Source organism: Symsagittifera roscoffensis, chromosome 10 (genome assembly GCF_963678635.1).
Source record: "Symsagittifera roscoffensis chromosome 10, txSymRosc1.1, whole genome shotgun sequence".
Lineage (NCBI taxonomy): Eukaryota > Metazoa > Xenacoelomorpha > Acoela > Convolutidae > Symsagittifera > Symsagittifera roscoffensis.
The window spans coordinates 31,841,575-31,863,905 of record NC_087071.1 but is presented as its reverse complement, the minus strand read 5'-3'; the positions used below and the strand labels follow the sequence as shown (position 1 = coordinate 31,863,905).

The 22,331-nt window shown below is 35.5% G+C and overlaps 2 protein-coding genes across 2 annotated transcripts in view; both read right to left on the bottom strand.

Annotated features, from left to right (window-relative positions):
* LOC134855658 (uncharacterized) overlaps positions 1-22,202 on the bottom strand; it is a 323,097-nt gene extending 300,895 nt beyond the window's left edge. Inside the window, exon 1 of the mRNA XM_063872228.1 lies at positions 22,193-22,202. The gene's annotated coding sequence lies outside the window, so the exon portion shown is untranslated. The remainder of the gene's footprint in view (positions 1-22,192) is intronic.
* LOC134855657 (uncharacterized) overlaps positions 1-22,331 on the bottom strand; it is a 505,026-nt gene that overhangs the window by 128,679 nt on the left and 354,016 nt on the right. The gene's annotated exons all lie outside the window — the stretch shown is intronic.

Sequence of the window (22,331 nt, the reverse complement as noted above, 5' to 3'; positions counted from 1 at the left end):
TCCCTTTTTTTGGCGCGCGCTACCCTTCAAAATTAGTATATACTGGCGTTTAGAAAATGATAATAAAATGAACAACGCTCTTCTCAAGGCAAAACAACGCTCTTTCAAGGAAAGTTTCAAGAACGCTTTTCGTAAAAACCCCCATGTTAAAGACAAAGTGTAGGTTTTGGTTCTTTTTACGCCTTATTTAGACCGAACGCCTTGCTTTTTTTAAAAAAAAAATTACAAATTTTGAGCCGTGTATACACGTTAATAGGACAAAAGTTCGCTTTAATTTTCCAAATTAAAATTTTTAAAAGCCCAATTATTATTTCAAAAACTTCCAGGTATTTTTTTTATTTGAGCTCGCGGCTGCTTTTTCCAGATATTTGTCAAAAAAAGTACACCAATCACAAATAATCCTTACCTTTCTTTGTCGTTCGTAGCAAAAAAACAGTAAAATAGAACAGCTCACCAAACAAAGTAGAAAATCACGACTACTTATTAAAAGCTCTTTCATTTTCTTATGCATAGGATTTTATCTTAAGAAGACTAACCAGAACCTCCAGAAAAGCGTCCATTATAATTCAGATATAGATTTCCATTTCCACCGACGAATTGTTTCCAGAGACTTTGTCTTAAATTCCACATATGACCGCCGGCGGCTGAATATTTCGAAATCCTCTTAAGCTCTATAGAATACTGTTCGCTTTGAAAAAAAAAGCTTTGATTTTTGTTCCGACTTTCGTAACGAAAGTAACGGAATATTTGTGCTCGGGGTGGATTTTTTTTTCTTCAGACAAGTTTTTGACATTTTAACTAGCCGTTTTTGACAAAATTTTTGTATATCATTCAAAAGGTATTGTTGTCCTGCGCTTAAATTTGAAAAGATATTTCACCTGTGATCATTTTTCGTAAACTTATGGGGGTTTAAAGATTGCCATTTTGGCCAATTTGGGACAATTAACGCGCTATATATTTCGCGCTATTAACGCGTAAGCGGAGATTTAGTCTGTCTTAGAGAATTTGTACCAAATTGGTTGAAAGAAGCTTATTTGCCATAACTGATTTGTTATTAGCAGCTAAATCTATCACTTTTGGCGTGTGGGGGGATAAATTTTGCAAAAATGTCGAATTGCAAAAATTGTTAATTTAATTTTCTTCATTTAATTTTTCATGTTATCACTGCACCATAGACCTTAAAGGCAGTCGGAACATTCAGGGCCTCACCCTGATACGAGCAGTCTTGTTTTGGTATTTATTTAGGAAAACCATCCCCACACGCTATTTTAAGTACAAAATGATATGTTTTGCATATAACAATTTTTTAAATAGACCAAATAGGATGCCTCAATTCAATTTGAAACTACCTCTAAGAGGGGTTAATTTGGCGCTTACGCTTTAATATAGCACAAAATGTATCGCGTGTTAATTGTCCCAAATTGTACAACTTGGCAGTCTTTAAGCCGCTATCACTTTACGAACAAAATTTCAAAGTATTGTTCGAGCAGCGATGCCAGCTGCATTTTAGCCTTCTTCACTTTCTTCAAAACTCTGAACAATAAGTTTCCAGTCTTTCACGACAAGAAGGGCGAAAAATTGTTTCTAAAAGAAACCATTTGGAAAGATCATCATTAAAAGGAGAATAGGAAAATCAAATGACAGCTATTAGTTACTTTTTTGCCGAAGACCGCTTGTACATTTTTTATTACGTTTATTTACCGTAAATGCAATGTTTTGCAGACGCGTTTTTTCACATCCTCTAACAAATAATATTTTTCGATATTTTGAAAAATTCCGTTTTATTATTTTTCATCACATATTAAGGGAGTTAAATTATTTAGTTTTCCTATGGCATCACATAAAAAGCGAATTTCGCAGAAAACCACAATCATTGTTTTTATGATTATTATAATGTCCTTGCGTGGCATTAATTATAGAGATTTTAAATGCGATTGTTCGAAATGATGTGTTTCGATATTTGCCGTAATAAACCAACTATTCCTTTTTAAAAACAACATTTTCAAGCGAGGCTATTTTGCAGGGTATTTCTTAAAAGAGATTGAAGAAAATTATCTGATCATCAATCAGTATTGTTCAAATGTTTTTAAAACATGCCCTTCAAACAAAGCCATGCTTTAACATGCTGTTTTGAAGTGAACTAATCTAACTCCGTTAATATTTGATGAAAAAAATTTAAATGGAATTTGTCAAAATCTGTCATAAGATATTCTGATGTCTTACAAAACAAACCAATACGAGTTAAATGTACACAATTTATCTAAGTGATAACAAATCTGTTCTATTATGGACAGGATTTTTTTCAATTATCATAATTGTTCTAATATTAGAGGAAAACATTTGTTTTGTTTCTTTTCCACTCATTTGTCTCATTTATGTTGAAACTCATTTTGAAAAACCATTTTAACGTTGTTATAGAAGTTTTTGTGGTACTAACCGTTCATATAATAATGTTATAAGACTTTTTTATGACTCACACTACCATTACACGGTAGTTCTTGTAGCATTTGGACCTTGCAAGTGAGGATGTTGGTGAGCTTTAGTTTTGTGACCTTGGGGCGTTTCGATATTGATTATGAACAGCAATCAAATTATTGCTATTTCAAATCGCACGTGAGCTGCAATTTGGAAGGCGAGCACTTGCAAGTATTAATGATCATGCGTGCTGGTTATATGCACTAACATCAACTTGAGTCATTTACATCCGAGTTAAACCTCCGAGCTGGCTGAGTAAAAAAGGGCTCTTTCCCAGTTCTTCTCCACATATCAAAACATCCGGGCCCAAAAGATTAAATAACACCGTGAAAATGGTAGTGTGAGCCATCAAACAATTTATAGCATTATAATATGAACCGTTTTTTGCTAGTACCACGTAAAATTTTATTCCATATTGTTTTTACTTTGTTAGACTTATTGTTATACTTCTGAAGTTTTCAAAACACAAAATAAAATTCAAACGCACTTCTATTTCCCAATTTTTTTCTGGATTAGAGAAACAGTAAAACCGATAACATTTTCCTTCATTCGAAAATTATCTTGAAGGCGCAGTTGATCCATTTGAATGCGGCAAGGTATCTTTTTTGAGATAATTCTCTCTCAGAGGCTTCTACGAAATTCAACCGGGTTATCTCCGAATCAGAAAACTTAGATTTTCAATTTTTGATGGCACAGTGATGCAATAAAAATTTATAGGCCACTTTCAAGAAGTAACAGAACAGCTTCAGACCAAAAATATGCAGCTTTTAAATTCCCCAGGATTTACTGGGAAATATATGACAATAATATAAACCTCTCGGCCTTTTCTTTCTCCTCAACTTATTCTGTAAAAATCTACCTTATCGGACGTCTCCTCGAGGGGCCGTAGAGCCCGTGAGCTCGATACCTGTGAGTATCTTATGACTGATGCTTGTTAGTTATATGTGCTCACTATATAATTCAAACTTCAATTGACATCCTTTAGTTCTATCTATCATGGCAGTTTGACAGAAACAGCCAGAAAGGCAAAACCATGTTGCTGATACGCAAAATCATACAAAAGCACACACCGAAGCCCCTATGCTTCTCTTCAAAAATTTCAAAAAGATTTTGAAGTTTTTGAAAAATCATTTTCCTGAAACAAAATGGAGTTTTTGAAAAACCACTTCATCGCAGATTTGTAGATTTTTTCACATAGTCGACTACAGCCATATTGACGAGTGAACAATTGTTTAAAAAACACTCGATAATCAAACGTATAAGTTTAAAAACATTTCAAAAAGTTGGCTAATTGCTGGTTTTCCATAACCTTTTCAAACAATATGGGTGATATACCACCAATCAGAGCTCAATGATTCATCAGATAATTGGCATGCCTTGACCGTCTAAAAACGTATAAGCCATACCAGAAACAAGAAAAGACGACGCCAAAGGTAATAATTCAATTGGAAACGGAGATGGAACCAAAGTCGAGCACATGTCAGTGCTGGACCGAAAAAGAATGTTCGAGACAGGGATTTGGGTCGAGCACAAATTCGAAACATACCTCGAGCACGGTCGAAAGATACCTCGGGCACGGCCAAGCACGCTAGAAATGTACATCTAGCACGATCGAAAATTACCATTTGTCCCGCGGTAATTCAGAGTCAAAAAGAAAAATTTCTTTCAAATGTCAACATATTTTTGTAACATTTTCGAATCAAATTGCAAACCAATTTTCCAAAGGAAGGGGAAAAAATAGCTCGAAGATAAAATATTTCGTCGCTACAAAGCGAAAAAGATGCAAATAACTGTAATCCATTCGCTCTGATGAAAAAACATCAGAAAATGTTACTCAAAAAGCATTTAAAAAAACTTTTAAGTTTGAAGAACTCATGTTGCTTGAGAGTCGAGTTATATCCAAATTTGGTCGAGCACGGTCGAAACAAATCTTGCTTGGGTCGAGCACGGTCAAGCACACTTATCTCGGTCGACCGCGGTCGAAACATACCAAATTTTGGTCGAGATGGTCGAATCATACCCATTTTTGGTCAAGACTGCGGGACAATAAAGCGAGCACATCAATCTGGTGACAAAGTAAGCTAGGAACTGGAAACATCTGACAACTATTACACTAGATACAACCAGAAGTGAATAAGAGGTGGAGAAAAATCCCAAAAGCAGTAGAGACGAGGAAAAGTGACATGTTTTGGATAAAAACAAAAGCCTTCTTCAATTCAATTTGGAACGATTTCTAACACATTGAATCTCCTCTTACTCATTGATCTCACGAAATATATTGCGTGCTAATTGTTCCAATTTAGCCAAAGTTGCAAACTTTATATCCCCACAACTTTTTATAAAATGGCCAGAGGTGAAAAATTACTTTAATTTTGAGCTCAAGACAACAATACTTTTAAAGCTGACCTTAAAATTCCATGCAAAAATGGCTAGTTATGAAGACGAAATTTGTCTGGAGGAAGAAAAAAACACCCCAAGCACAGATACTGCGTCACTTTCTTCGAAACAAAAAACAATGATATTAAGCTTTCTGTCAAAAAATATATATTCATGGCAATTATGAACAAGACTTTCATTAGCATGACTTAATTTGCTTTTCTACATGTTAACAAGAGACTAATCCAACCTAATTTTGAGTTTTGTTATGAAACTTGGCATTCGGGACTACAGAAATACGTAAGAATTCTGAGAAAATGTTCACCAGCTGTCAATGGTACTACGATGAAGGACAAAAAAACTATCTTGAAACAATGCAAAAGCTAGACTACCAGTCCCTTTATCACTGTAGAAGAAGGAAAGCTATATTAGTTATCACACAAAAGCGTCGAAAAGTCTATTTGATCTGAAAAATTAAGACGGACTAACGACAAAAAATAAGAAAAGTGCTCTATACGGTTAGGCTGCAGTGGACTGAAGTTTTCTACTGTGACCGACGCATTTTTGGTCAGTAAAGCAGAAGCAGATCTAGGATTTTATTCGGGTGGGAGGCGAATTTTCAAAAAAAATCGAAAACTTTGTCGACCTCTGTTTTTAAATCTACCAAATTAATTTTCTGAGCTCTCCCAAATCACTAGAAATACCCGTATTTTGATAAAAGTTTAAGCGCCGCAAGTTTAAGTTTAAAAACAGGCCAAAAGGCGTTTTTAGGTACTTTTTGGAAAATTTTGACCAAAAAATTGTATTTTTTCGGCGCGCTTCCCCTCAAAAAATAGTATGTAATGGCGTCAAAGGCGACCTTACCAAAAATAGATATCATATCTCAAAGTAGTAGAAAAAGCGGACCGCCATCACCACCGTCCACACACCCCCCTCCCCCTCTCGCTTAATCCGCTACTGCTGGAAAGTTTCCGGAGAATTTAGAAAAAAAATGACGTTCAAAATTGCACAATGATCAAAGTCAAACTTAACTGAATTGATCGAAAAAATTTCATTGTGTGGGATGCATTTTGCAAAAAAAACATAATGTAAAAAAAATTATAACCTCCAAGAAAGTGATTTTTCAACCTTACCTGTGAGGTCTAAATATATCTTTGCATCGCAAAACGTCGTCGACGATTTTCATTACTTGTACTCTATATGCGTCAGGAATATTTACAAAGTTTCATTTACTGAACAAAAAATAAAAACCCGAAGGTCGCGTCAATAAAGTAAACGAATGGATTCCCTTTCGAAGATCTCTCAGTTTCCGGTGTCTTAGTTTTTGGACAGCTTCAATGGCGTGAAGTGTCATTGGAAGCAAGTTTTGAGCAATTTTTTTTATAAATATACAAAGTTTAAACAAACTGACGAAATTTTTTGACCTTATTTTTTCAGAACTATGTAATGGACACTAAGTGCGCATGCATGCTCTACATAATAAAATTTGGTACGGGAGTTTTTTTGCAAAACACTAATTTTTTGGACAAAATTGAGTTACGAAACCAAACCATAAAACTGTTTCCATCGCGAAAAAACTGATTTTTCTGAACTCGGCCAATTTTGTTTTGTTTTGAGATGCCGACTCCAATTCCTGCTTTATATTATCAATGTATGGTCTAGAATCAAACCAATAAAGCGCTTCAGCCATGAAAAAAAATGCATGAATTTTTGTTTGGGCCTATAATTTTCACAATTTGACTATCAATTCTTTAGTTTTTCGGATCCAACTGTAGTGAATAATAGGCTCTTTAAGCTTGTTTAATTTTTAAAAATGGGCAATTATTGTTTACTCTATGTTTTTCTCGGATTGTGTTTTTTTCAGCTTTCATAAAAAAGAATGGTCGAGACAGGGACTTGGGTCGAGCACAAATTCGAAGCATACCTCGAGAACGGTCAAAACATACCTCGAGCTCATTCAAGCATGGTCGAACCTACTTCAAGCACAGTCGAAAATTATCAATTATCTCGCGGTAACTCAGAGTCAAAAAGAAAACTTTCTTTCAAATGTCAAGAAATAGTTGTAACTCAAATTGCAAACCAGTTTTCCAAATGAAGAAAAAAAACAGCTGAAAAAGACAATAGTTCATCTCTTCAAAGAAAATTGCAAAAAACAGTAATCAATTCAATCTGATGGGAAAACATCAGAAGTTGTTGCCTGAAAAGCATAATTAAAAACTTTAATTGTATACAACTCATTTTGTTGGATAGTCGATTTAATCCCAAGTTTGGTCGAGCACGTTCGAAAGATATCTTGCTTGGTTCAAACAGGGTCGAGCACTTTTTTTTTGGTCGAGCACGGTCGAAAAATAACTGATTGGGTGGAACACGATCAAGCGCACTTGTCTCGTTCGAGCACGGTCGAAACAAACCATATTTTGGCCGAGATGGTCGAAAAATACCAATTTTTGGTCGAGACAGCCGAAAAATAAAATGAGCACCTTCACATAGTCGACTACAGCCATATTGAAGAAGGAACAAATATTTAAAAAAACACTCGATAATCAATAGTTCAAGTTCAATTTTATTTGCAAGAAAAAATATTGGTGAATTGCTGGTTTTTTATAACCTACTTAAACAATATGTGCACAATCACAGCTCAATGATTCATCACAAAATTGGCATGCCTTGACCGTTTAAACACGTTTAAGCCAACCAGAAACAATAAAAGGCGACGCGAGAGGTAATAATTCAATTGGAAGCGGACATGGATCCTGAGGACCCGAGTTTAAGTGCTCACTTTAAGTTTCGACTTTCAAAGTCAAGCACATGTCATCAGTGCTCGACCGAAAAAAAAATAGCGAGACAGGGATTTGGGTTGAGCACAACTTCAAAACACACCTCAAGAGCGGTCGAAACATACCATGAGCACGGTCGAGCACGGCCGAAACGTATCTGAAGCACGGTCGAAAATTATCAATTGTCCCGATGTAATTCAGATCAAAAAGAAAAATTTCTTTCAAATGTCAACATATTTTTCGAAACATTTTCGACTCATATTGCAAATTTGTTTTCCAAATGAAAAAAAAATTAGCTCGAAAATAAAATAGTTAATCTCTACAAAGCAAGAAATTTGCAAATTACAGTAATCAATTCAATCTGATGGAAAAACTTCAGAAGTTTTTACCTGAAAAGCATAACTAAAATCCTTTAATTTTATAGAACTCACGTTGTTTGATAGTCGATTTAATCCCAAGTTTGGTCGAGCACGGTCGAAAGATATCTTGCTTGGTTCAAACACGGTCGAGCACATTTGTTTTGGTCGAGCACGGTCAAAAAACAACTGATTGGGTCGAGCACGGTCAAGCGCACTTGTCTCGTTCGAGCACGGTCGAAACAAACCATATTTTGGCCGAGATGGTCAAAAAATACCAATTTTTGGTCGAGACGGCCGAAAAATAAAATGAGCACCTTCACATAGTCGACTACAGCCATATTGAAGAAGGAACAAATATTTAAAAAAACACTCGATAATCAATAGTTCAAGTTCAATTTTATTTGCAAGAAAAAATATTGGTGAATTGCTGGTTTTTTATAACCTACTTAAACAATATGTGAACAATCACAGCTCAATGATTCATCACAAAATTGGCATGCCTTGACCGTTTAAACACGTTTAAGCCAACCAGAAACAATAAAAGGCGACTCGAGAGGTAATAATTCAATTGGAAGCGGACATGGATCCTGAGGACCCGAGTTTAAGTGCTCACTTTAAGTTTCGACTTTCAAGGTCAAGCACATGTCATCAGTGCTCGACCGAAAAAAAAATAGCGAGACAGGGATTTGGGTTGAGCACAACTTCAAAACACACCTCAAGAGCGGTCGAAACATACCATGAGCACGGTCGAGCACGGCCGAAACGTATCTGAAGCACGGTCGAAAATTATCAATTGTCCCGATGTAATTCAGATCAAAAAGAAAAATTTCTTTCAAATGTCAACATATTTTTCGAAAAATTTTTGACTCATATTGCAAATTTGTTTTCCAAGAGAAAAAAAAATTAGCTCGAAAATAAAATAGTTCATCTCTACAAAGCAAGAAATTTGCAAATTACAGTAATCAATTCAATCTGATGGAAAAACATCAGAAGTTTTTACCTGAAAAGCATAACTAAAATCCTTTAATTTTATAGATCTCACGTTGTTTGATGGTCGATTTAATCCCAAGTTTAATCCCCATAAATTTTTCTTAAAAGGTCGGAGGTGAAAAGTTATTTTTCAGCTAATCTTTAGAAATTCCGTCAAAAATGGCTAGTTGTCAAGACAAACCTTATGGGGCGGAAAAAAACGACCCCAAGCACAAATACTGCAACACTTTCTTCAACATTTGGAGCAAAAACAATGATATTTAGCTTTCTGTCGAAAAAATAAAACATATATTCATTGCTGTTTTCAACAAGACTTTCCATAACCTGACTTTATCTGTTTTTCTAAATGTTTACAAGGGACTAATCCTACCTATTTTTGGGTTTTGTTATGAAACTTGGCATTCGCGACTACAGAACAACGTAAAACTTTAGCAAGTGTCCACCAGCGGGCAATGGTAATATGATGAAGGAAAATACAATTTTGTTGAACGAAAGCAAAATCTAGACTACCAGTCCCTTGATTACCGTAGAAGAAGAAAAATCGTAATAAACCCCACCCAAAAGCCTCAAAAAGTCTGTTTGATCTGAAAAAATAAGACGCACTAACGGCAAAAAATAAGAAAAGTGCTGTATAGGGTTAGGCTACAGTTGAATGGAATTTTCCACTGCGACCGATGCATTTTTTGTCTGGAAAGCAGGGGCGGATCTCGGGTTTTCTCGAGAGGGCGGATATTCAAAAAAAAATCAAAAAATTTGTCGACCCTTTTTTTAGATCGACGAAATTCGTTTTCTGAGCTCTTCCAAATCACTGTAAACACCCCGTTTTGATCAAATTCTCTGCGCAAAAACAGGCCAAAAAAGCTTTTTTAGTTTCTTTTCGGAAAAAATTGATCAAAAAGTTGCGTTTTTCCCCGTCAAAAATTAGTATATATTGGCGCCGAAGACACCTTTAGTAAATTTTAGGGTCAGTAAGCCAATAATAGATATCTCAAAATAGTACAAAAAGCGGAGCGCCCAACTGTGACCAATGAAAAAAAAATGAATTTTTGTTTGGGCCTATAATTTTCACAATTTGATTATCAATTCTTTAGTTTTTTGGATCCAACTGTAGTAAAAAATAGGCTCTTTAAGCTTGTTTAATTTCTAAAAATGGGCAATTATTGTTTACTCTATGTTTTTCTCGGATTGTGTTTTTTTCAGCTTTCATAAAAAAGAATGGTCGAGACAGGGACTTGGGTCGAGCACAAAGTCGATGCATACCTCGAGAACGGTCAAAACATACCTCGAGCTCATTCAAGCATGGTCGAACCTACTTCAAGCACAGTCGAAAATTATCAATTATCTCGCGGTAACTCAGAGTCAAAAAGAAAACTTTCTTTCAAATGTCAAGAAATTGTTGTTACATTTTGGACTCAAATTGCAAACCAGTTTTCCAAATGAAAACAAAACAGCTGAAAAATACAATAGTTCATCTCTTCAAAGAAAATTGCAAAAAACAGTAATCAATTCAATCTGATGGAAAAAAAATCAGAAGTTGTTGCCTGAAAAGCATAATTAAAAACTTTAATTGTATACAACTCATGTTGTTGGATAGTCGATTTAATCCCAAGTTTGGTCGAGCGCGGTCGAAAGATATCTTGCTTGGTTAAAACAGGGTCGAGCACATTTTGTTTGGTTGAGCACGGTCGAAAAAGAACTGATTGGGTGGAACACGGTCAAGCGCACTTGTCTCGTTCGAGCACGGTCGAAACAAACCATATTTTGGTCGAGACGGCCGAAAAAAAAAGTGAGCACCATTGCATAGTTGACTAAAGCCATATTGAAGAAGGAACAATTATTTAAAAAAACACTCGATAATCAATAGTTCAAGTTCAATTTTAATTGCAAGAAAAAAAATTGGCAAATTGCTGGTTTTTCATAACCTACTTATACAATATGTGCACAATCACAGCTCAATGATTCATCACAAAATTGGCATGCCTTGACCATTTTAACACGTTTAAGCCATACCAGAAACAATAAAAGGCTTCGCAAGAGGTAATAATTCAATTGGAAGCGTACATGGATCCTGAGGACCCGAGTTTAAGTGCTCACTTTAAGTTTCGACTTTCAAAGTCAAGCACATGTCATCAGTGCTCGACCGAAAAAAAAAATAGCCGAGACAGGGATTTGGGTTGAGCAAAACTTCAAAACATACCTCAAGAGTGGTCGAAACATACCATGAGCACGGTCGAGCACGGCTGAAACGTATCTGAAGCACGGTCGAAAATTATCATTTGTCCTGATGTAATTCAGATCAAAAAGAAAAGTTTCTTTCAAATGTCAACATATTTTTCGAAACATTTTCGACTCATTTTGCAAATTTATTTTCCAAATGAAGGAAAAAAATTAGCTCGAAATAAAAATATTTCATCTCTACAAAGCAAGAAATTTGCAAATTACAGTAATCAATTCAGTCTGATGGAAAAACATCAGAAGTTGTTACTTGAAAAGCATAACTAAAATCCTTTAATTTTATAGAACTCACGTTGTTTGATAGTCGATTTAATCCCAAGTTTGGTCGAGCACGGTCGAAAGATATCTTGCTTGGTTCAAACACGGTCGAGCACATTTGTTTTGGTCGAGCACGGTCAAAAAACAACTGATTGGGTCGAGCACGGTCAAGCGCACTTGTCTCGTTCGAGCACGGTCGAAACAAACCATATTTTGGCCGAGATGGTCGAAAAATACCAATTTTTGGTCGAGACGGCCGAAAAATAAAATGAGCACCTTCACATAGTCGACTACAGCCATATTGAAGAAGGAACAAATATTTAAAAAAACACTCGATAATCAATAGTTCAAGTTCAATTTTATTTGCAAGAAAAAATATTGGTGAATTGCTGGTTTTTTATAACCTACTTAAACAATATGTGAACAATCACAGCTCAATGATTCAACACAAAATTGGCATGCCTTGACCGTTTAAACACAGGAACCGGACACGTGTGACAACAACTATTACACTAGACACAACCAGAAGTGAATAAGAAATGGAGGAAAAGCCCAAAAGCAGAAGAGACGAGGAAAAATGACATGTTTTGGATAGAAATAAAAACTTCTTCAATTCAATTTGGAACGACTTTCAAAACACATTGAACCTCCTCTTACTCATTAATCTCGCAAAATATATTGCGTGCTAATTGTCCCAAATTAGCCACAGTTGCAAACTTTATATCCCCAATAATTTTTATTAAATGGTCGGAATTGAAAAGTTATTTTAAGTTTGAGCTGAAGACAGTAATACTTTTTCAGCTGATCTTTAGAAACTCCGTCAAAAATGGCTAGTTGTAAAGACGAAATTTATCGGGCGGAAAAAAAACCACCCCAAGCACAGATACTGCAACACTTTCTTCGAAATCCGGAGCAAAAACAATGATATTAAGCTTTCTGTCGAAAAGTAAACATATATTCATTGCAGTTTTCAACAAGACTTTCCATAACCTGATTTTATCTGTTTTTCTAAAAGTTTACAAGGGACTAGCCCTATGTATTTTCGAGTTTTGTTATGAAACTTGGCATTCGCGACTACAGAAAAACGTAAAAATTTTAGCAAATGTCCACCAGCGGGCAATGGTAATATGATGAAGGAAAATACGTTTATGTTGAAAGAAAGCAAAATATAGACTACCAGTCCCTTGATTACCGTAGAAGAAGGAAAATCATAATAAATCCCGCCCAAAAGCGTCAAAAAGTCTGTTTGATCTGAAAAAATAGGACGCACTAACGACAAAAAATAAGAAAAGTGCTGTATAGGGTTAGGCTGCAGTTGACTGGAAATTTCTACTGTGACCGATGCATTTTTGGTCTGGAAAGCAGGGGCGGTTCTCGGGTTTTCTCGAGGGGGCGGATTTACGAAAAAAAAATTCAAAAAATTTGTCGACCTTTTTTTAGGTCGACGAAATGATTTTTTGAACTCGTCCAAATTACTGTAAACACCCTACTTTGATCAAATTTTCTGCGCAAAAACAGGCCAAAAAAGCTTTTTTAGTTTCTCTTTGGAAAAAATTGATCAAAAAATTCCGTTTTTTCCCGTCAAAAATCAGTATATATTGGCGCCGAAGCCGCCTTTAGTAAAAATTTTGGGGTCAGTCAGCCAAAAACAGATATCTCAAAAAAGTACAAAAAGCGAACCACCCAACCCCCCGTCCCCTCGCTAAATCCGCTACTTCTGGAAAGTTTCTGGAAAATTTAGAAAGAAATGACGTTTAAATTTGCCCAATGATCAAGGTCAAACTTAACTGAATTGATCGAAAAAATTCATTGGATGGGATGAATTTTGCTTAAAAAAACTAGATAAAAAGAAATTAAATCTCAAAAAAAGTGAATTTTCAACCCTACCTGTGAAGTCAAAACATCTTTCCATCCGTAAATCGTCGTCGACGATTCTCCTTACTTTTACTCTATATTCGTCAAGAATATAACACAATGTTTCATTTACTTGACAACAAATGAAAGCAGGAAGGCCGTGCCAAACAAATAAGAGTTGGATGATATTCCCTTGCGAAGATTTTTCAGTTTCCGGTGTGTTACTTTTGGAAAGTTTCATTGGCTTCAATGAAGCTTGCTTCAAACGTCAAATCACGAGTTGTTTCTGACCGTCCTCTCGTATGCTTAGATAAAACACCCGTAGCTTGCTCTTCACTGAAAGATTCAATCGCTAATTCCAAACAATCCGTCGCTGCCTTGATTAATTTCACAGCCTAAAGGAGTTTCTGTTTAGCCTGTTTCACAGTTTCTCTTTGTTTTTTCAGCTCCCTTAAAATGTTTTGCTTGAACAAACCCAATTCCTGCACGCTTTGTGCCTTTGGAAGATCCGTTTTAGAAAGCACAAGTTTGCTTATGTCTTGCATTATCGACAGGACGTCCTCATTAGCGTTGACATATTTACAAACTAAGGCTTTCGAACTTGGTTTGGTAGGCTTCAATTTTTCCCCAATTACTAAGTATACTCTGGGCTGTTTCGTCCAAAACCTGTTCCAGTGGTACAATTTGATGCCCGACATGATTTTTAAACCAGCAATGTTGGCAAACAGCAGTCGAACATTCAATTTTTTTTGCAAAACATTATCAGTGGCTTTTTGTGCAGTCCGCATGTTGCATTTTGAGATTTTTGATCGTCTGAGATTTTTTGATTCGCTTTTGCCACCTGAAAAAATAGTCTTTTTTATTATAACCCCTCACCCCAGCAAACCACAGGCCCAGTAGTTATGAGCATTGATTTTTTTTTACCATAATAAGATCCTCATAAAATGCCATTTGATTAAAGCGATTTTAATTTCGATTTCAAAATTTTCACAATTTTTTATTGATTGAAAATGAAAACGAAGTGCATAATTGACTTCAGATTTGAGCCCGAATGGTTCCGAGTAGAATAGCGACCAATTAGCTTGCCAGTTTTCATTTTTTGAGCAAAGTTAACATCAAGTGAAGACTTTTTTCTGACACACAAACGTCAACGGAGCTGTTTTAGGGAAAAATTTGGAAACAGTTCATGGGTTTCTTTTTGCTCGCCATTGCTCAAGATCTATATCAAAAGCGCCATTTTCAATGGTCTTTACAAAAAAGATATGAAGCTTCTTAATTGAGTTCTTATATTGAGGAGGGCACTTCTTCTAAATAGTAAATTCGAGAACTCATTTTTTCCAGAAACCCTGTTCTGTGACACAATGTAAGGGTTTTTTTCACCAAAAAAAAAATCAATTATCTGTGAAAAGAATACAATTTTCGGAGAATGATTTCTCGAGTTCATTATTTAGAAGAAAAGCCTTCTTGAATGGAAAAACTTGATTGAGAATGCTTCATATCATTTTCGTCAAGACCACTAAATATGACTTAGTTGATATAAATATTGAGCTATGGCGAGCAAAAAGAAATTGCTCAAAATGGGCATTAAAAAACAGCGACAGAAATTGTCTCAAATTAGCCACAGTTGCAAACTTTATATCCCATAAATTTTTATTAAAGGGTCGGAAGTGAAAAGTTATTTTAAGTTTGAGCTGAAGACAGCAATACTTTTTCAGCTGATCTTTAGAAATTCCGTCAAAAATGGCTAGTTTTAAAGACAAAATTTATCGGGCGGAAAAAAAACGACGCCAAGCACAGATACTGCAACACTTTTTTCAAAATTTGGAGCAAAAACAATGATATTAGGCTTTCTGTCGGAAAATGTAAACATATATTCATTGCAGTTTTCAACAAGACTTTCCATAACCTGACTTTATCTGTTTTTCTAAATTTTTACAAGGTACTAACCCTACCTATTTTCGAGTTTTGTTATGAAACTTGGCATTCGCGACTACAGAAAAACTTAAAAATTTTAGCAAGTGTCCACCAGCGGGCAATGGTAATATGATGAAGGAAAATACAATTTCTTTGAAAGAATGCAAAATCTAGACTACCAGTCCCTTGATTACCGTAGAAGAAGGAAAATCGTAATAAACCACACCCAAAAGCCTCAAAAAGTCTGTTTGATCTAAAAAAAAGACGCATTAACGACAAAAAACAAGAGAAGTGCTGTATAGGGTTAGGCTGCATTTGAATGGAATTTTCCACTGTGACCGATGCATTTTTGGTCTGGAAAGCAGGGGCAGATCTCGGGTTTTCTCGAGGGGGCGGATTTACAAAAAAAATTCAAAAAATTTGTCAACCTTTTTTTAGGTCGACGAAATTGATTTTCTGAGCTCTTCCAAATAGCTGTAAACACCCCGCTTTGATCAAATTCTCTGCGCAATAACAGGCCAAAAAAGCTTTTTTAGTTTCTTTTCGGAAAAAATTGATCAAAAAGTTGCGTTTTTCCCCGTCAAAAATTAGTATATATTGGCGCCGAAGCCGCCTTTAGTAAAATTTTAGGGTTAGTAAGCCAATAATATATGTTTCAAAATAGTACAAAAAGCGGACCGCCCAACTGCCGTCCCTCGCTAAATCCGCTACTGCTGGAAAGTTTCTGCAAAATTTGGAAAGAAATTACGTTAAAAAACGCCCAATGATCAAGGTCAAACTTAACTGAATTGATCGCAAAAATTCATTGGGTGGGATGCATTTTGCTTTTAAAAATTTAGATAAAAAGAACTTAAATCTCCAAAAAAGTGAATTTTCAACCCTACCTGTGAAGTCAAAACATCTTTCCATCCGTAAATCGTCGTCGACGATTCTCATTACTTCTACTCTATATTCGTCAGGAATATAACACAAGGTTTCAACTACTTGACAAAAAATTAAAACAGGAGGTTCGTGCCAAACAGATAAACGGTTGGATGATATTCCCTTGCGAAGATTTTTCAGTTTCCAATGTGTTACTTTTTGGAAAGCTTTATTGGCGTTTAGTGTCTTTTGAAAGTAAGTTTTGAGCAATTTTTACATAAATATACAAAGTTTAAACAAACTGACAAATTTTTTGACCTTATTTTTTCAGAGCTATGTTATGGACACTAAGTGAGCATGCATGCTCTACATTGTAAAATTTGGTACGGAAGTTTGTTGCAAAACACTAATTTTTTGGACAAAATTGAGTTACCAAACCAAACCTTAAAACTGTTTCCATCGCTGAAAAACTGATTTTCCTGAACTCGGCCAAAGTTTTTTTGTTTTGAGATGCCGACTCCAATTCCTGCTTTATATTATCAATGTATGATCTAGAATCAAACCAACAACGCGCTTCAGCCATGAAAAAAAATGCAGAGTTTTTGTTTGGGCCTATATTTTTCACAATTTGACTTTCAATTCTTTAGTTTTTCGGATCCAACTGTAGTGAAAAATAGGCTCTTTAAGCTTGTTTAATTTTTAAAAATGGGCAATTAATGTTGACTCTGTGTTTTTCTCGGATTGTTTTTTTTCTGCTTTCATAAAAAAAAATGGTCGAGACAGGGACTTGGGTCGAGCACAAATTCGAAGCATACCTCGAGAACGGTCAAAACATACCTCGAGCACATTCAAGCACGGTCGAGCCTACCTCAAGCACAGTCGAAAGTTATCAATTGTCCCGATGTAATTCAGATCAAAAAGAAAAATTTCTTTCAAATGTCAACATATTTTTCGAAACATTTTCGACTCATATTGCAAATTTGTTTTCCAAATGAAAAAAAAATTAGCTCGAAAATAAAATAGTTCATCTCTACAAAGCAAGAAATTTGCAAATTACAGTAATCAATTCAATCTGATGGAAAAACATCAGAAGTTTTTACCTGAAAAGCATAACTAAAATCCTTTAATTTTATAGAACTCACGTTGTTTGATAGTCGATTTAATCCCAAGTTTGGTCGAGCACGGTCGAAAGATATCTTGCTTGGTTCAAACACGGTCGAGCACATTTGTTTTGGTCGAGCACGGTCAAAAAACAACTGATTGGGTCGAGCACGGTCAAGCGCACTTGTCTCGTTCGAGCACGGTCGAAACAAACCATATTTTGGCCGAGATGGTCGAAAAATACCAATTTTTGGTCGAGACGGCCGAAAAATAAAATGAGCACCTTCACATAGTCGACTACAGCCATATTGAAGAAGGAACAAATATTTAAAAAAACACTCGATAATCAATAGTTCAAGTTCAATTTTATTTGCAAGAAAAAATATTGGTGAATTGCTGGTTTTTTATAACCTACTTAAACAATATGTGCACAATCACAGCTCAATGATTCATCACAAAATTGGCATGCCTTGACCGTTTAAACACGTTTAGGCCATACCAGAAACAATAAAAGGCGACGCAAGAGGTAATAATTCAATTGGAAGCGGAGATGGATCCTGAGGACCCGAGTTTAAGTGCTCACTTTAAGTTTCGACTTTCAAAGTCAAGCACATGTCATCAGTGCTCGACCGAAAAAAAAAAAATAGCCGAGACAGGGACTTGGGTTGAGCACAACTTCAAAACATACCTCAAGAGCGGTCGAAACATACCATGAGCACGGTCGAGCACGGTCGAAACGTATCTGAAGCACGGTCGAAATTTATCAATTGTCCCGATGTAATTCAGATCAAAAAGAAAAATTTCTTTCAAATGTCAACAAATTTTTCGAAACATTTTCGACTCATATTGCAAATTTGTTTTCCAAATGAAAAAAAAATTAGCTCGAAAATAAAATAGTTCATCTCTACAAAGCAAGAAATTTGCAAATTACAGTAATCAATTCAATCTGATGGAAAAACATCAGAAGTTGTTACCTGAAAAGCATAACTAAAATCCTTTAATTTTATAGAACTCACGTTGTTTGATAGTCGATTTAATCCCAAGTTTGGTCGAGCTCGGTCGAAAGATATCTTGCTTGGTTCAAGCACGGTCGAGCGCACTTGTCTCGTTCGAGCACGGTCGAAACATACCATATTTTGGTCAAGATTTTCGAAACATACCAATTATTGGTCGAGACGGCCGAAAAATAAAGTGAGCATCTCGACCCGGTGAGAAATTAAAACAGGAACCGGACACGTGTGACAACAACTATTACACTAGACACAACCAGAAGTGAATAAGAAATGGAGGAAAAGCCCAAAAGCAGAAGAGACGAGGAAAAATGACATGTTTTGGATAGAAATAAAAACTTCTTCAATTCAATTTGGAACGACTTTCAAAACACATTGAACCTCCTCTTACTCATTAATCTCGCAAAATATATTGCGTGCTAATTGTCCCAAATTAGCCACAGTTGCAAACTTTATATCCCCAATAATTTTTATTAAATGGTCGGAATTGAAAAGTTATTTTAAGTTTGAGCTGAAGACAGTAATACTTTTTCAGCTGATCTTTAGAAACTCCGTCAAAAATGGCTAGTTGTAAAGACGAAATTTATCGGGCGGAAAAAAAACCACCCCAAGCACAGATACTGCAACACTTTCTTCGAAATCCGGAGCAAAAACAATGATATTAAGCTTTCTGTCGAAAAGTAAACATATATTCATTGCAGTTTTCAACAAGACTTTCCATAACCTGATTTTATCTGTTTTTCTAAAAGTTTACAAGGGACTAGCCCTATCTATTTTCGAGTTTTGTTATGAAACTTGGCATTCGCGACTACAGAAAAACGTAAAAATTTTAGCAAATGTCCACCAGCGGGCAATGGTAATATGATGAAGGAAAATACGTTTATGTTGAAAGAAAGCAAAATATAGACTACCAGTCCCTTGATTACCGTAGAAGAAGGAAAATCATAATAAATCCCGCCCAAAAGCGTCAAAAAGTCTGTTTGATCTGAAAAAATAGGACGCACTAACGACAAAAAATAAGAAAAGTGCTGTATAGGGTTAGGCTGCAGTTGACTGGAATTTTCTACTGTGACCGATGCATTTTTGGTCTGGAAAGCAGGGGCGGATCTCGGGTTTTCTTGAGGAGGCGGATTTACAAAAAAAATTCAAAAAATTTGTCGACCTTTTTTTTAGGTCGACGAAATTGATTTTTTGAGCTCTTCCAAATCACTGTAAACACCCCATTTTGATCAAATTTTCTGCGCAAAAACAGGCCAAAAAAGCTTTTTTAGTTTCTTTTCGGAAAAAATTGATCAAAAAGTCGCGTTTTTCCCCGTCAAACTTCAGTATGTATTGGCTCCGAAGCCGCCTTTAGTAAAACTTTAGGGTCAGTAAGCCAAAATTATATATCCCAAAATAGTACAAAAAGCGGACCACCCAACCCCCGTCCCCTCGCTAAATCCGCTACTGATGGAAAGTTTCTGGAAAATTTAGAAAGAAATGACGTTTAAAATCGCCCTATGATCAAGGTCAAACTTAACTGAATTGATCGAAAAAATTCATTGGATGGGATGCATTTTGCTAAAAAAAATTAGATAAAAGAACTTAAATCTCAAAAAAAGTGAATTTTCAACCCTACCTGTGAAGTCAAAACATCTTTCCATCCGTAAATCGTCGTCGACGATTCTCATTACTTTTACTCTATATTCGTCAGGAATATAACACAATGTTTCATTTACTTGACAAAAAATGAAAACAGGAAGGTCGTGCCAAACAAATAAACGATTGGATGATATTCCTTTGCGAAGATTTTTCAGTTTCCAGTGTGTTACTTTTTGGAAAGCTTCATTTGCGTTTAGTGTCTATTGAACGCAAGTTTTGAGCAACTTTTCATTGAATTTTTCTCAGATTTGAGACGATTTGACTGAATTTTTCTCAGAGCACTGTAACGGACATTAAGTGCGCTTGCATGCTCTACAGATGAAAATTTTGTACGGGAGTTTGTGCGAAACGCTAATTTTTTGGATGAAATTGAGTTACCAAACCAAACCATAAAACTGTTTCCATGGCCAAAAAAAACTGATTTTTCTCAATTCAATCAAATTTGAATTTTTTTTTTGAGATGCCGACTCCAATTCCTGCTTTATATTATCCATGTATGGTCTAGAAGCAAACCAAAAACGCGCTTCCAGTCATGAAATGAAATGCATGAGCTTTTGTTTGGGCCTATAATGTTTACAATTTGACTATATTTTCTTTAGTTTTTTCGGATCCAACTGTAGTGAATATTGGGCTCTTTAAGCCTGTTTAATCTTCAAAAATGGGCAAATAATGTTGACTCTTTGCTTTTCTCGATTTGATTTTTTTCGGCGAAAAAGTTATTTTTCTATTGAATTATCTCTCTGTTGTTATCGCTGCAGAAGGCCGGTGTTATATAATTATTCAATCGTTCAAAACTTGCTTCAAAAGTCAAATCACGTGTTGTTTCTGACCGTCCTCTCGTATGCTTAGATATAACACCCGTAGCTGCCTCTTCACTGAAAGAGTCAATCGCTAATTTCAAACAATCCGTCGCTTCCTTGATTAATTTCACAGCAGAAAGGAGTTTCTGTTCAGCCTGTTTCACAGCTTCTCTCTGTTTTTTCAGCTCCCTTAAAATGTTTTGCTTGAACAAACCCAATTCCTGCACGCTTTGTGCTTTTGGAAGATCCGTTTTAGAAAGCACAAGTTTGCGTATGTCCTCCATTATCGACAGGACGTCCTCATTAGCGTTGACAGATTTAGAAACTAGGCTTTCGAACTTGGTTTGATAGGCTTCAATTTTTCCCCAATTACTAAGTATACTCTGGGCTGTTTCGTCCAAAACCTGTTCCAGTGGTACAATTTGATGCCCGACATGATTTTTACTCCAGCAATGTTGGCAAACAGCAGTCGAACACTCAATGTTTTTGCAAAACATTATCACTGGCTTTTTGTGCAGTCCGCATGTTGCATTTTCAGATTTTTGATCGTCTGAGATTTTTTGATTCGCTTTTGCCACCTGAAAAAATTCATTATTATAAAGTCTTTTTTATTATAACCCCTCACCCCAGCAAACTGCAGGCCCAGTAATTAGAAGCATTGATTTTTTTAACCATAATGAGATCTGCATAAAATGCTATTTGATTAAAGCTATTTTAACTTCGATTTCATAACTTTCTATTCAATTTTGAAAATGAAAACGAAGTGCATAATTGACTTCAGATTTGTGGCCGAATGGTTCCGAGTAGAATAGCGACCAATTAGCCTGTCAATTTTTTTTTGAGCTACCTCAAAACCATGTGAAGACTTTTTTCTGAAACACAAACGTCCCTGTTTTAGGGAGAAATTTGGAAATAGTTCTTGTGTTCCTTTTGGCTCGCTATAGATCAAAATCTATATCAAAAGCGCCATTTTCAATGGTCTTGACAAAGTAGATATGGAACTTCCTAATCAAGTTCGTACATTTAGGAATTTAGGAGGGCACTTCTTCTAAATAGTAAATTCGAGAACTCATTTTTTCCAGAAACCGTATTCTGTGACACAATGTAAGATTTTTTTACCAAAAAAAAACAGTTATCTGTGAAAAGAATACAGTTTTCGAAAAAATGAGTTCTCGAGTTTATTATTTAGAGAAAAGCCATCTTGAACGGAAAAGTTTGATTAAGAATGCTTCATATCATTTTCGTTAAGACCACTAAAAATTACTTAGTTTGATATAAATATTGAGCTATGGCGAGCAAAAAGAAATTGCTCAAAATGAGCAAAGGAAAAACAGCGACAGAAATTTAAAAAACGTAGCAAAAAAGCATTGCTAAGAGAAATAGAATAAACACAAGAAAAAAATTGGCATATAAATTGGTCAAGATGGTTGACGCATAATTTGAAAATGTCCTTGTTTCATTTAGAAACCACGTTTATTTAGTTTGTCTTCAACCTTCGGTACATCAATCAATCATTGAATTATTTATCAATCTTTTCAATTATTTAATAAGAAGAATAATTCATATCATGCACATCCTCGGGGACTATAAATAGTTCAGGACAAAAAAGGCCTAGGGTTTTGGTTATTCAAATTAGTAGAAAGGTCTATAGAAAGGTCTATTAGTAGAAAGGTCTATTGC